This window comes from Piliocolobus tephrosceles, chromosome 12 (assembly GCF_002776525.5).
Source record: "Piliocolobus tephrosceles isolate RC106 chromosome 12, ASM277652v3, whole genome shotgun sequence".
Lineage (NCBI taxonomy): Eukaryota > Metazoa > Chordata > Mammalia > Primates > Cercopithecidae > Piliocolobus > Piliocolobus tephrosceles.
The window spans coordinates 64,729,574-64,745,545 of NC_045445.1; positions in this window are offsets into that span (position 1 = coordinate 64,729,574).

The following is a 15,972-nucleotide window of genomic DNA, read 5'->3' on the forward strand; positions in this document are numbered from 1 at the left end:
AAGTTGTAAAAATGTTTACCAAGATACAGGAGTCTTTCTATTTTTTAAAAAAAATGCTATTAAAACACCTAAATAACATTAAAGCAACTGATGTTCTATTTATTTTATAAACAGAGTTTCACTCATTAACCAAGGTTGGAGTACAGTAGTGAAATCATAGCTCACTGTAGCTTCATCCTCCTAGGCTCAAGCAATCATGCTGCCCCAGTCTCCCAAGAATCTGAGGCTATAGCTATGTGCCACCAGGCCTGGATAACTGTTTATTTAATTTGTTTGTAGAAACGGGGGTCTCATTATGTTGACCAGGTTGGTCTTGATCTGCTGGCCTCAAGTGATCATGCCACCTCAGCCTCCCAAAGTACTGGGATTACAGGCCATCAATGTGCACCACATTGCTGGTTTAAAGTGACAAATGTGTAATATTTTCAAATGTATTGCAAAATGATACATGGACCATTCTGTGAACTGTGACCTGTGTTACTACAGGAATGCATTTAATATTTCTGGAATCTAATTTTACAACAATGTTAATTAAATTAAGCTATTTCTTCATAGAGTTAAATATACAAGAGTGGTTTCCTTTTTTGATGAAATTATTAGCAAGAATATTATAATTATATAATTTACTGGATGTTTACTGGGGTAATCAGTATAGCACTCTAAGGTAAGCTTAGCTGAGAACAGTGAACAGAACTCAGCAATATTTCATTTGCATTCAACGTTTATCTAGTTTGGATTTATCACAAACAAAACGTATAAAGTAATTTCCAGGGCTAATACATTGAATTTTAATACATACATGGTGCCTAGAATTTTCTATTGATACAGAAGTGCTGGGAAAGGAAGAGTATAGTTCCTTTAAATAATACAGAAGCGGGGAAGGGAAGAGAGTGCCGTCCCTGACTAGGACTCCACCACCATGGACCTAGGTGAGGGTAGGCACTTCTGCCTTCATGCCCAAATGTTGCATTTTTCAAGACCACCTTGGCTTGCCACACCCCCATCCTGGGCCTATAAAAACTGGAAACCCTAGCAAGGCAGACACACAAGTAGCTAAATGTTGTGAGGAGCACGTCGGTGGAAGAAGACACAAGTGGCTGGTCATCAAGAGCACACCAGCGGAAGGAGCGTGCCAACAGGCACTGGCAGGCCGGCAGGCCACTGACCAGTGGAATGTTGTGGAGTTTGTCCAGAGCAGTAGGAGAAGAGTCTAGCAGCCCAACTCTAGGGAAAAACCATCTCTCTTTGGCTCCTCCATCTGCTGAGAGCTACTTCCACTCAATAAAACCTTGCACTCATTCTCTAAGCCCACAAGTGATCCAATAATTCCAGCACATCAAGGCAAGAAACCCTGGGATACAGAAATCCCTCTGTCCTTGTGATAAGGAAGTGGGTCTAATTGAACTAGTTAACACAAGCCACATATAGATGGCAAACTAAAAGAGCACCTTGTAACATGCCCACCAGGGCTTCAGCTGTAAACATTAATCCCCAGACAGTGCCATATGGTCATAGCCCCACAGCCTGCCCATCTGTATGCTCCCCTAGAGGTTTGAGCAGTAGGACACTGAAGAAGAGAGTCACACCCCCATTGCATGCCCTAGGAGGGGGAAGGGGAACCTTTCCCATATCACTGTGATCTCAGAATATCAATAGCTTCCAGAGTGACTCAGCTATTTCTTCCGCATTCACACGGGTTGTTGTGTACTACAGGCAGATAAGTAGTACTTATTAAGTCTGCATGAGATAATTTTACAGCTGTTCTTGAATGTTTTTAGTCACTTTAAGAATTAAAGCCTCAGAATCAAAATATATTTATTTTCGCTGAATTTTTAGGCCATTGGTTGACAGTCTATTATGTTCAAATTCACTCACCAAATGCTAATCTTTTGTTTTATACCCTGGTATTTAGAAAGTATTTTTGGTGTGTAGTTTTTCATAACTTTTACCTTAATTTTTCCTGGTACAATTCAAGATGGTTCACTGTTTTTCAGGTCTCAGAAAACAGAGTAAGAAAGCAAACAAATAAAAATCTCATGTCTACCTAACTAGTTGCTGTTGTTACACTTCCTAAATATGTGTAGGTGTATATATACACGCATATATACATATATATATTTTTGCTGTTGTTACACTTTCTAAATTTATTTATATTTATATATATATATATATATATATATATATCCACTTCAAGAATCTCTCACAAGCCATTTTTGCACTGCAGCATATGCATGTGTGTATGTGTGTGTGTGTGTATATATATATATATATATATATAGCCATTTTCCCATTTGTGACATATGCTGCAGAGCAAAAATGGCTTGTGAGAGATCCTTGAAGTGGTGAGAGATATATATATACACACACACACATATATGTGTATATATATATAAATTTAAGAAGTGTAATAACAGCAAAGAATATATATATACACACACACATAAGGAAAATATATATAATATATACATATATCCCTTGTGTGTGTGTATATGTATTCCTTGCTGTTATTACGCTTCTTAATTTTATATATATACACATATATATGTGTGTATATATATACTATATATATATATATACAAGGAATATACATATATTATATATATATATATATATATATATATTTTTTTTCCCTGGATAAAATGTCTGAAGCCAATAAATATCTTGTGAGCCAACAAAATTGTAGGTATTATTTGGTAATGCAGTTTTATTTGATGTAAAATAAGTATTTTAGGTTTCGCCAATAGTCACACTCTGAGTATCTATGAAAATCATGTTAAGTATGAGTTTAATACAACAGATCATAAAATAAGACTGCCAGATCAGCCATTTCATCATAGTGTCTGCATTGTTTTGCTAGATAAAATTGGGGCGGTCACTTTATTTTATAATTTACTGTTAAGTGCTAGTCAATCAAGTTTCCAATCATGACTTAAGTATGAAATATAAGGTTGCATTTAATTCAATTTGGCTATATGTGTATCAAGAGAAGTATTGGCAACAATAAGGACAATCACACTAAAAATACAAGCCATGATAAATGCAAGCCTATTGTGACAAGAGCAATAAGTGAGATGAATGATAAGTAGTACTAATGTATAATTTGCAACTAAAATCTGTGAATTATGGTCAGAATTTCTTTTCGAGTAGCATTTCTTTTAAGGACACAATAGTAAAGACATTCTTTTGCTTTCTACTTATTATTTCTTGAGAAGTTTTCATGTCTCACTAATCTTCAGTGAAATAATAAATTTTGCAAAACGAAACAAAAATCTAGATTTCATGAAACTACTCAACATCAAATTGGAAATAGTAAAGGAATAATTATATTATCATTGAAGTCCTGCGTTTAAAATCTGCATGCCAATTGTGGCATATTAAAGTTTGTAGGTTAAAGTTACATTGACTACAGAGAAGGAATGAAAACGGTTTTCTTTATACTAGTCTTGTAACTTCTAAAGTGCACTAAGGAAGTCATGAGTAAAGCTAGAGCTTTAAGAACCATGATATTGAAGACTATAGAAATTAATTTTAAAATGCCTGTGTTATTATGACATATTATAGAATAGTATAATATTTGTAACTTTAAGTATGTACAGGGCTCTTGAAATGTAAATATTATGACCAAAACCGACTTCATTGATATCTAATTATATTGTCATTGCAGAAATACATATTTTTCCTTGCTGATCTTTTTTATCCACTTGGTTCATCTTTAAAACTCATTGCTATTTGTACTTTCTTGATGCATATATCTGCAATCTAATTATTAATGATAGGCATAAATAAAAATCTATTTAGATTAAGTAAATTTTCTTTTGTACCAAGTGAAGAAAATCAACACTACATACTTTTTTCTTTTGTCTATATTAAAAATACAATTAATGTATAAATGTAAAATATTGTAGACTAATGAGAGAATTCCCCCTCTGCTTCTACAATCTAGAAATTCTGGAAACAGTATAAATGAAATGTTAAAATGCATAAACAAACACCAAATTAATAGAAAATAATTCCCAGGCTTCAGAGGTTAAAAAGGAAGTGAATGTCAGAATAATGTGTAGGACAGTGAACAGAAACTGGCAAGAAAATAAGAGTCTGAAATTAAAAAAACTAAATTGAAGCACTTATCATTTAAAATTACACCTTGGCAAACATGGAGAGTTTTGCAATTTCATTGACAGGATTATTTGGTTTTAAAGTCCTTACAAGAAAAAAAGTAAGGTCTCGGACTGTAATATGATAGAAACGGAGCAGTGATCTTCTTTAAAACTCAAATCATATATAAAAGATTTATCCACAGTAAAATAGCACAGTAAAAAGTAAACAAACCAACACACAGAAACTTGTTTTGTATTGGCTTGTGTTATAATTATAATAAAATTCTCCTCTTAAAATGTTTACATATAGGCACACTTATATAAAAGTTCGTGTTTTAAATGTTTAATTTCTATGTAAGCAAGGAAATCTCAAGCTGATAATGGCAAGTTGGGCCCAGATTGGCAAATCAATGTTGGTGATAAATTAAGGTACATCCCGGGAGCAATAAAAACTCTCTTATGTAGTCAGAACAAAATTATTGCATATAAAATATTAGTTAAGAGTGTTTAAAATCCAACATTTACTGCAAAAATGAGAAAATCTATTGTAAAAATAAACTGTCATTATAATTTTCTATGCTAGAACAAGTTGCAGATATTAAAAATACATATTTAAGGCTAGGAACGGTGGGTAATGCCTGTAATCCCAACACTTTGGGAGGCTGAGACGTGGGGAACACGAGGTCAGGAGACTGAGGCCATCCTGGCCAACATGATGAAACCCTGTCTCTACTAAAACACAAAAAAGTAGTCAGGTGTGGTGGTGCACACTTGTAGTCCAAGCAACTTGGGAAGCTGAGGCAAGGGAATCAATTCAATCCAGGAGGCAGAGGTTGCAGTGAGCCGAGACTGTGGCACTGCACTCCAGCCTGGTGACAGAGCAAGACTCCATCTAAAAAATTTTTTTTAATAGTTAAATTCAACATAATGAATCAAGAACAACCATCTTCAAAAAAAGAGGGAATTAATTTTTAAAATACTTTTTAAGATACAATATAATCTTGTGAAATGAATAATAAAATAACTAAAAGTAAAAACTCAACAGATGTGGTAAACACCATATTACATTCAATGAAATAACTAGTAAACTGAAAGTTGGGTCTGGGGTCTGAAAAAAATTACTCAGAAGACACTAAAAGACATATGAAAGACAACTGAGAGACAAGGGTGGCAGAATGGAAACGTACAACATATGTTTAATAGTATTTCAATGACAAGAGGAAATATTGAAAAATATTATTTTTTTAAAAAATGCCAGAATGATGAAAGACATCAATTGTAAGACTCAGAAACATAGTAAAATCTAAACAAGATAAATAACAAACAAACAAACAAAAATCCACACCTTGGTAGTGAAATTTCAAAACATTATTAATACAGTGAACTTAAAAACAATCAAAGATAAAAGATAGATATTTACAAGAGATGTTAGACTTACTGTAGACTTCCCAGATTATTTAAAAAAAAAAAAAAAAAGAATGGCATAGTATTTTCTCTATGTATATGAATACAACCGACAAACTAAAGTTACTTACATGTTTATTTAAAAGCATGACAGTTATCTACACAGTATAATTTATATTTTAAATAAGTAACTGGGTCACATTTTTCTTTGTGTTGGCAAAGGATCCAGTGAAAGGGTAATATTTTCCATCTCTGCATAAAGTGAGATGCAAGCCTACACACATTTGCACAAAGAGACTATCTAAAACTGGAACTTACACTCAAAAAGGAAGCAGAGTGTAAAAGTTTGGAAAATTTGCAGTCTGACAATGTTGTAGGAAAAAAAAAAAAAAACGAAAAACAACAACAACAAAACATTTTTCCGGGAGAAATTCAAGCCAGCTGCAGAAATTCACGTAAGTAAAGGAGAGACAAATATTAATAGTCAAGACAATGGGAAAATGCCTCCAGGGTATTTCAGAGACTTTTATGGCAGCCCTTCCCATCACAGGCCCAGAAGACTAGGAGGGAAAAAATAGTTTTGTGGGCCAGGTCCAGGGTCTCACAGCTCTGTGCAGCCTCAAGAAATGGCATCCTTCCTCCCAGCCACTGCAGCTCTAGCTGTGGCTAAAAGGGGCCAAGGTACAGCTTGGGCTGTTGCTTCAGAAAGTGCAAGCTCCAACTTGGCAGCCTCCAGATGGTGTTAGGCCTGGAGGTGCACAGAAGGCAAGAGTTGAGGTTTGGGAGCCCTTACCTAGATTTCAGAGGGTGTATGAAAATGCTTGGATGTCCAGGCAGACGTGTGTTGCAGGGGTGAAGCCCTCATGGAGTACCTCTACTAGGACAGTGCAGAGGGGAAAATGTGGGGTTGGAGCTCCCACACAGTGTCCCCACTGGGGCACTTCCTAGTGGAGCCATGAGAAGAGGACCACTATACTCCAGACCCCAGAATGGTAAATTGAGCGACACTTGCACTATGCACCTGTAAATGCTGCAGGCACTCAACACCAGCCCATGAAATAAACTGTGAGGGCTGCACTGTTCAGCGCCACAGGGGTAGAGCTGCCCAAGGTGTCAGGAGCCCACTCCTTGCATCAGCATGCCCTGGTAGTGGGACATGGAGTTGAAGGATATTATTTTGGAACTTTATGGTTTAATGATGACTGTGCTGGATTTGAACTTGCATGGGGCTTGTAGCCCCTTTGTTTTGGCCAATTTCTCCCATGTAGAATGGGATCATTTAACCAATTCATTTACCCCCATTATATCTTGCAAGTAACTAACTTGTTTTTGATTGTACAGGCTCAGAGGCAGAAGGGACTTGCCATGTCTCTGATAAGACTTTGGACTTGGGCTTTTGGTTTAATGCTGGAATGAAGTAAGACTTTAGGGGACTGTTGTGAAGGTATGATTGTATATTGAAATATGAGAAGGACATGAGCTTTGGGAAAGGCCAGAGGCAAAACGATATGGTTTGGCTCTGTGTCTCCACACAAATCTCATGTTTACCTGTGATCTCGAGTGTTGGAAGTGGGGCCTGGTGGGAGGTTACTAGATCATGTGAGTGGTTTATAATGGTTTAGCACCATCCCACTAGTGCTGTCTCATAATAGAGTTCTCACAAGACTGGTTGTTTAAAGTGTGTATCACTTCTCCCTTTGCTCTCTTCCTCCTGCTCCCACTATGTAAGACATGCTGGCTTCTTCTTTGCCTTCTGCCGTGATTGTAAGTTTTCTGAGGCTTCCCCAGTCATGCCTCCTGTACAGCCTGCAAAACTGTCTGTCAATTATAATTTTTTTTTGTTATAAATTACCCAGTCTCGGATAGTTTTTATATACCAATGTGTGAATGAACTAATACAGTCTGTTTTTAATTAGGCTCACAGAATAATTTTTTAAAAATTAACCCACGAAAAGCTCCCAAATCCTAACTAAATTTTCATTGCTTGCCATACATAGGCCATATCCTATAGCTCCAGCTCTGTAACTCTTTCCCTGAGTGTAACTCAGTATGTGGCCCTGCATGACAGCCTTCTCTTTTTTGGAACTTTAAGTAAGAAGGAATTCTGCTTTTCTTCTCTCCAGATGGTCATTGTGTTGTATCCCACCATCATCAGAATGTAACAAAAATTTTAAAAAACCCTAAAGCAAGTGCATAATTATGTGTTATCTTTTCATTCTATGTGCATATTATTCTTCTGCTTTTGATCTTTCTTCTCTTATGGATGGAAAAGGACATTTGTTTATGCCAGATTAAAAGCTAAATGTCATGTGTCTGAAGCTGTGAGGATCTTCCCTAGTAAATATACATATAATATAGCAGCTGCAAAGGGAATTAGTTTTTATTTGAGTTTGTGCTAATTCACTATGATCTCCCAAATTTCATCTAATTTCCATAAGAGACAAACTGGTAAACTAAATGGGCATATAATAATGAATACAATTTCTATGTTCATAACATGCTTAAACAAGGCACTAACCTATTAACCTCTTTTATGTGATATTGTTTACAATTTGTTATTTTGGCTGAGGTGAAAGTTGTTAGAAATTTTCACTTAATCTTTTTATTATAATAGTTCTTACACATATTTCAAAAACCCAAAATAAGGGTTCTGTTAACTACCAAATATATTCATTCTAATGATGTATTTGAAGACTACGGAAAATAAACACTAGATTGGTCCATGGATCCAGTGAACACAGTATAAACTGGAACTGGCCTAAGACTACAGTACCCAGTCTCCACATGTCACACACGAACAAGGGGACAATGATGAGGTTTCAGGTATCTACTTTAGATGTTATTTGTTTGTAAGAAGCCTGAGGAGGAGAGGTTGATTAGCTAACAAGAAAGTTGCTTCTGCAGAATGAGATAATAATTAAAGTTTTCATCATTATCATTGTTGGGAACCTGGCAAACACAACAATTCTTCAATTGACACTTGATGGGATTTTTCTTGTGTTAATGGCAGACTAGAAGTAAAGAAGAATGCACAATGATTGAGATCCAGAGTAAAATTACCTGAATTCCTGATTGAATAAAGAGACTTTTCTTTAATTATCTTAATCTTGCTTGCAAAAATAAAAGTCTAATTTTTTTTTCTACAGCTAGATGGTAACACACCAGATCCTCAATTTTTTCAAAATATTATACAATATTCAAATAAAAATGTACGTATATTTTAAGAAACAAGATGGATGATGACAATATAATTGCTCCAAAAGTGATTCAGATATTAAAGTTATTAGACAGAAACTCTAAAATAAATATAATTATTATTTTCAAGAAAATTAATAGCATTAATAATAGAGGAACTGAATATAAAAACAAAATCAAGTGAAAAGCATAAAAGAGAAACAAAAACACAACAACTGAAATTCAAAATATATGTATTAAAGAGTAGATTTAGTTTATTACCTTGATTGTGTTGGTGGTATCATGGGTGTTTGCATATGTCTTAATCTATCCACATGTATTCATTAAATATTTGCAGTTGTTTATATATTGATTATACTCCAACAAAACTGTTTAAAAGAAGAGTAGAATGGTTGTAAAGTTGAAGTGAAGAATATTGAGTTGAAGAAATAGGGGAAACTATACAGACTAAAGCAAGGAGAGAAAAAAAAGAGAAAATAGACAAAAGTGGATACAAATATCATGGTAGAAAAGACTAATACAAGTATTATTACAAAAAGAATATTTGAAGAGACAATATTCCAAAAGTGGCATAAAACATCATACCACATATTTATGAAACCCAAGAAGCTCCAAGCAATATGACTTCACTAACAATACCGAGTCATAATCAAAGTTATTGTGTTGAAAAAAAGTGAGAAAAAGAAACATATATAAAGTATCCTGGAAAAAGATACTTTATATTCACAGAAGTAACAGTGACACAGACAGTTAATGCTTTAACTGAAATTTGGAACCTGGAAGATAAAGGCACATAAAGTGCTGGAAAATACTGCTAAGTATTAACTACACAGTCAATATAAATACCTTAAAAGGTGAAGGGCTATAAAATGTTTTCAGATTCATAAATTAAAAGGAAAAAGAGTTGTAGATTATAGAACCATATTAAAAAGAATATTAATGAGTTTATACAGAAGCAAAATGATGCCAGAGAAAAGGCACAACAGTGTAGAAAAAAAAAAAAAAATTAGGGAAAATTTATGGATAAATTATAACAAATATTAGCATACAGCACAACATTTATAATTTCTTGTGGCATTTTTAATTTATGTGGAATTAAAATACATGCAGAGGTGGGGGAAGATGGCAGACAGAAGACAGGGCTAACATGCAGCTCCCATTTGGACTGACAAAACAGTGTGTGAAGACTCACACTGCGAATTTTTGCTGAAAGAACCATTGCAGGGACCAGGCGTGGTGGCTCATGCCTGTAATCTCAGCACTTTGGGAGGCCGAGGAGGGCAGATCACGAGGTCAGGATATCGAGACCATCTTAGCTAACACGGTGAAATCCTGTCTCTACCAAAAATACAAAAATTAGCCGGGTGTGGTGGCCGGTGTCTGTAGTCCCAGCTACTCAGGAGGCTGAGGCAGGAGAATGGCGTGAACCCCGGAGGCGGAGTTTGCAGTGAGCCGAGATCTGGCCACTGCACTCCAGCCTGGGTGACAGAGCGAGTCTCCGTCACAAAAAAAAAAAAAAAAAAAAAAAAAAAAAAGAACTATTGCAGGACTGTGCTAGGAAAACGGAAAGAATTCACAGATCCTTTGACAGGAGTGGTGTGAGATAGGCAAAAAACTGTGAGTTCTCAAAGTGTGAGAGAGGAAAAACCTGCTTCCAAACACACCATCCCACTGGGGAATCTAAAAATACAGATCACAGGAGAAGGATTTAACTTTACCTAGAGCTGGAATGGATTTAGGAAGCCATGGAAAATATAAAAGTTAAACAGTGGCAAGAGCCTTATAGGTATGCCCATTCTCCAGCTGGAGCACAGGGAAGCCATCTTTGACTACATCTCACAGAGGCCCTCAGGAAAGGCACCCAGCAAAATTATGGAGTAGTCACAAGGTTTCAGAAGTTTCCAACTGAATTTTGCAATGATTTTGACTGGGAACTAACTTTTTTGAGTAGAATATGGGGGAAAACAAGAACTGTGACACGTATGAGGGCAAAACCTGCAGCCAATATTGTAGCCAGGCAGGTAGGGGCAAGGCTAGAAAGCTGAGCTTGCTTGATCAGTTCAGTAGGTTATGGCCTAGAAAAAAGTCTGAGGTCTGCTTCAGCAAGCTGTCTGGATTTAATCCAGCAGTTTTAGTGGAAACCAGGGCACTGTGGAAGCCAGACCTGCCCCGCCAACTGCATGGGAGGTGGGTGAAGTCTTTGCTACTGACTAGCTCCCACTTCCCTGACAAACAATATTGCTAAGCAGAGGCAGCCATACTCCCCTCTAGGACATAATTTCATTGGCCTGAGAACCATCCCCATCTACCATGGTGGGCACAGCAAACCCTGACAAAGGAGAGTTTGAGCCCAGACCCACTTAATCTTGCCCCCACCTGATGGTATTTTTCTACCAGCCTTGGTAGCCAAACACAAAAGGCACACAGTCTTGGTTGCTTTAGGGCCCTGCCCATTGCCTGAGTAACCAGAATACCTTCCCTGGCCAACTTAGGGCAAGCTTATATTCCACCACAGCTGGTGCTCTCTTACAACTGCCACTGTTTGGCTGGAGGCCAACCAACTCAGGCCTTTACAGCAACTCATGACAGAACAACTCTGCTCCAAGGAAGGAGAAAATGACCATTAATACCATGCCTGAAACATACTGGCTAACAAGCGTCCCTGAGTCTGTCCATGTGACAATTTCACTGACTGCTAACATAACCAGCATTTGAGAAAGTCAGCATACTAAATATATCTACAATCAAAATTTCTCATGGAATCTATTTCACTCCCCTGCTATTACCACCAGATCAGGTCCTGGTATTCACAACTGAGAAACCTGAAGACACACCACATCACAGGACTATTTGCAACCATTACCCAACACCTGCTGGAGCCTGGTAGCACCGTTGGGTAGCTAGACTCAGAAGAGCAATAACAATCACAGTAGTCTGCCTCTCAGGAAGCCCCCATAACTAGGGGAAAGAGGGGAGTGCCATATCAAGGGATTACCCCATAGGACAAAAGAATCTTCATGTCTACAAGCACCAAGAATCAAATTAAGCTAATATAGACATTAAATCTTGATTTTTAAGAGGCAAAAACAACAACAACAACAACACCACAAACAAAAACCATAGTCTAATCAAAAATAAATTCAAGAACAATGATAAGAAATAGTCTACCCAAATGAGAAGAAACATAAAAGTAATTCTGGTAATATCACAAAACAGTGTTCTACAACACCTCCAACATATCACACTAGCTCCCCTGCAATTGTTCCAAACCAAGAAGAAATCTGAATTGCCAGATAAAGAATTCAGAAGGTTGGTTATTAAGTTATTCAAGGAGATACCAGAGAAAGGTGAAAACTAACTTAAACAAACAAAGAAACAAACAAACAAAAAACAGAATATGGATGAGAACTTCTCCATGGAAATAGATGTAAAAAAAATCACAATTTTTGGAAATAAAAGATACACTTAGAGAAATACAAAGTGCAGTAGAAAGTTTAAATCATTGAGTAGAACAAGTACAAAAAGGAGCTTGAAGACAGGCTTTGAAATTGTCCTAATTGGACAAAGACAATGAAAAAAGAATGAGAACAATGTCTCCAAGAAGTTTGGGATTATGTTAAATGTCTGAACCTAAGAATAATTGGTGTTCTTGAGGAAGAAGAGAAATCTCAAAGTTTGGAAAACTTACTTGAGGAAATAATTGAGGAAAACTCCCCTGGCCTTCAAGAGGTCTAGGCAGTCAAACATAAGAAGCTCAAAGAATTCCTGGGAAATTTATCACAAAAATACCATCTCCTAGGCACACAGTCAGCTGGTTATCTAAAGTTAAGGTGAAGGAAAGAATCTTAAGTGCTGAGAGAGAAAAGCATCCAGTAACGTATGAAGAAAAACCTATCAAATTAACAGCTGATTTTCCTGGAGACATCTTACAAGCCAGAAGGGTTCGTGATCATATCTTTAGCCTGCTTAGACAAAATAATTGTCAGTCAAAAATTTTGTATTCAGCAAAACTAAGCTTCATAAATAAAGGAGAGATAAAATATTTTGCAGAAAAACAAATGTTGACATAATTTGCCACTATCAAGCCTGCACTACAAGAAATGCTCAAAGGAGTTCTAAATCTTAAAACAAAATCTTGAAATGCAGCAAAATAGAACCTTCTTAAAGCATAAATCTCAAAGGGCCTATAAAACAATAACACCATTAAAAATACACGGTATTTAAGCAACAACTAGCATGATAAATAAAATGATACCTCACATCCCAATACTAACATTGAATGTAAATAGCCTAAATGCTCCATTTAGAAGATACAAAATTGATAAAAATCTACCAAGTGAGTTATCTGCTGTCACCAAGAAACTCACTTAACACAGAAGGACTTATATAAACTTAAAGTGAAAAGGTGGAAAAAAAATATTACATGCAAATGGAAACTCAAAACAATCATTTGTAGCTAAATAAAGCAGCAAGTGAAAAAATGAAAAGACAAAAAATAAATTACATAATGACAAAAAGATTAATCCAACAGGAAAATATCATAATTCTAAATATATAATCACCTAACACTGGAGCTCCCAAATTCATAAAACAGTTGCTACTAGACCTAAGAAATGAGACAGACAGCAACAAAATAATAATGGAAGAATTCAAGATTTCACTGAAAGCCCTATACAGGTCATCAAGACAGAAAGTCAACAAATATACAATGGACTTAAACCATACCTTAGAACAAATGGACTTAAAATATATTTATAGATCTATTCTATGAAACAACTGCAGAATATACATTGTTTTCATCAGCACAGGAAATATTCACCAAGGTAGACCTAAAACAAGTCTCAATAAATTTAAGAAAATTGAAATCATATCAAGTATCTTCTCAAACCACAGTAAAATAAAACTGGAAATTAACTCCAAAAGGAACCATCAAAACTATACAAACACAGGGAAATTAAATAATCCAATCTTGAATAGTCGTTGGGTCAATGATAAAATCAAAACAGAAATTTAAAAATAAAATTAACTCAATGATGTTAGTGACACAATTTATCAAAACCTCTGGGATACAGTAAAATTGGTACGAAGAGAAATGTTCATAGCATTAAATGCCTACATCAAAAAGTCTGAAAAAGCATAAATAAATAATCTAATGTCATATATCAAGGAACTAGTGAAACAAGAACAAATCAAACCCAAATCCAGCAGAAAAAAAGAAATAACAAATATCAGGGCAGAATTAAATAAACTTGAAACAAACAAACAAACAAACAAAAAAGAAAGAAAAACTGGTTCTTCCAAAAGATAATCAAAATTAATCGACCATTAGCAAGACTAACTAAGAAAAGAAGAGAGAAGATCCAAATAAGATCCATCAGAAACCAAATGAGAGATATTACAACCAATAAGACAGAAACACAAAAGATCATTCAAGGCTACTATAAACACCTTTGTGCACAAAAATTAGAAAACCTAGAGGAGATGGATAAATTCCTGAAAATATATAACTCTCCTAGATTAAACCAGGAAGAAATAGAAACTCTGAACAGACCAATAACAATTAGCAAGATTGAAACAGTAACAAAAAATATTGCCAACAAATAAAAGTACAGGACCAGATTGATTCACAGATGAATTATATCATTCAATGACGAATTGGTACAAATCTTACTGAAACTATTAGAGAAAGACAGAACTCTCCCTAAATTATTCTATAAAGCCAGTATCACTCTAATACCAAAACCAGAAAAGGACATAACAGCAACAATGAAAACTACAGACCAATATCCCTAAAGAAAATAGATGCAAAAATTCTCAACAAAATGCTAACTAGATAATGTTTATATCAACAGTATATCAAAAAGATAATGCATCATGATAAAGTTGGTTTCATACCGGAGATGCAGGAATGGTTTGACATACACAAGGCAACAAATTTAATATATCATATAAACAGAATTAAAAACTAAAATCATATGATCTTCTCAAAAGATGTAGAAAAAGTATTTGACAAAACCCAGCATCCCTTTATGATAAAAAGGCTCAGAAAAATGGGCATAGGAGGGACATACCTCAAGGTAATAAAAGCTATCTATGACAAACCCACAGCCAACACTACAGTAACTGCGGATAAGTTGAAAGCCTTTTCCCTAAGAACTAGAACAAGACAAGGATTCTTACTTTTACCACTTCTATTCAACATAATACTGGAAGTCCTAGCCAGAGCAATCAGCCAAGAAAAGGAAATAAAAGGCATTCAAATCAGTAAAAGGGAAGTCAAACTGTCACTGTTCCCTGATGATGTGTTTATACACTTAGAAAACCCTAAAGACTCATCCAAAAGGTTTCTAGATCTGGTAAATGAATTCAGTAGTCTCAGGATACAAAATTAATGTACACAAATCAATAGCACTGCTGTACACCAACAATGGCTAAGTTAAAAATCAAATCAAGAACACAATCCCTTTTACAACAACTGCAAAAATACAAAATAAAATATTTAGGAATATACCTAACCAAGGAGGTGAAAGATCTCTACAAGAAAAACTACAAAACACCGCTGAAAGAAATTAGTAAAGACACAAACAAATGGAAACACATCCCATGCTCTTGGATAGGTAGAATCAACATTATAAAAATTGTGAAAATGACCATACTATCAAAAGCAATCTACAGATTCAATGCAATTCTCATCAAAATACCATCATCCTTATTGACAGGAGTAAAAAAAACAAATCCTAAAATTCATATGGAACCATAAAAGAGTCTGCATAGCCAAAGCAGGACTAAGCAAAAAGAACAAATCTAGAGGCATCAAATTACCTGACTTCAAACTATGCGACAAGGCCATAGTTACCAAAACAGCATGATACTAGTATAAAAATAGGCACATAGACTAATGAAATACAATAGAGAACCCGGAAATAAAGCCAAATACTTACAGCCAACTGACCTTTGACAAAGAAAACAAAACATAAAGTTGGGAAAAGACACCCTATTCAACAAATGGTGATGGGATAACTGGCAAGCCACACACAGAAGAATAAAACTGAATCCTCATCTCTCGTTTGTTGTTACAGAAATCAACTCAGGATGAATCAAAGACTTAAATTTAAGACCTGAAACCATAAAAACTCTAGAAGGTAACATTAGAAAAACTCTTCTAGACGTTGGCTAGACGTAGGCAAAGATTTCATGACAAGAACCCAAAGCAAATGCAACAAAAAGAAGAATAAATAAATGGGAACTAATTAAACTGGAAAAGTGGTGCATGGTG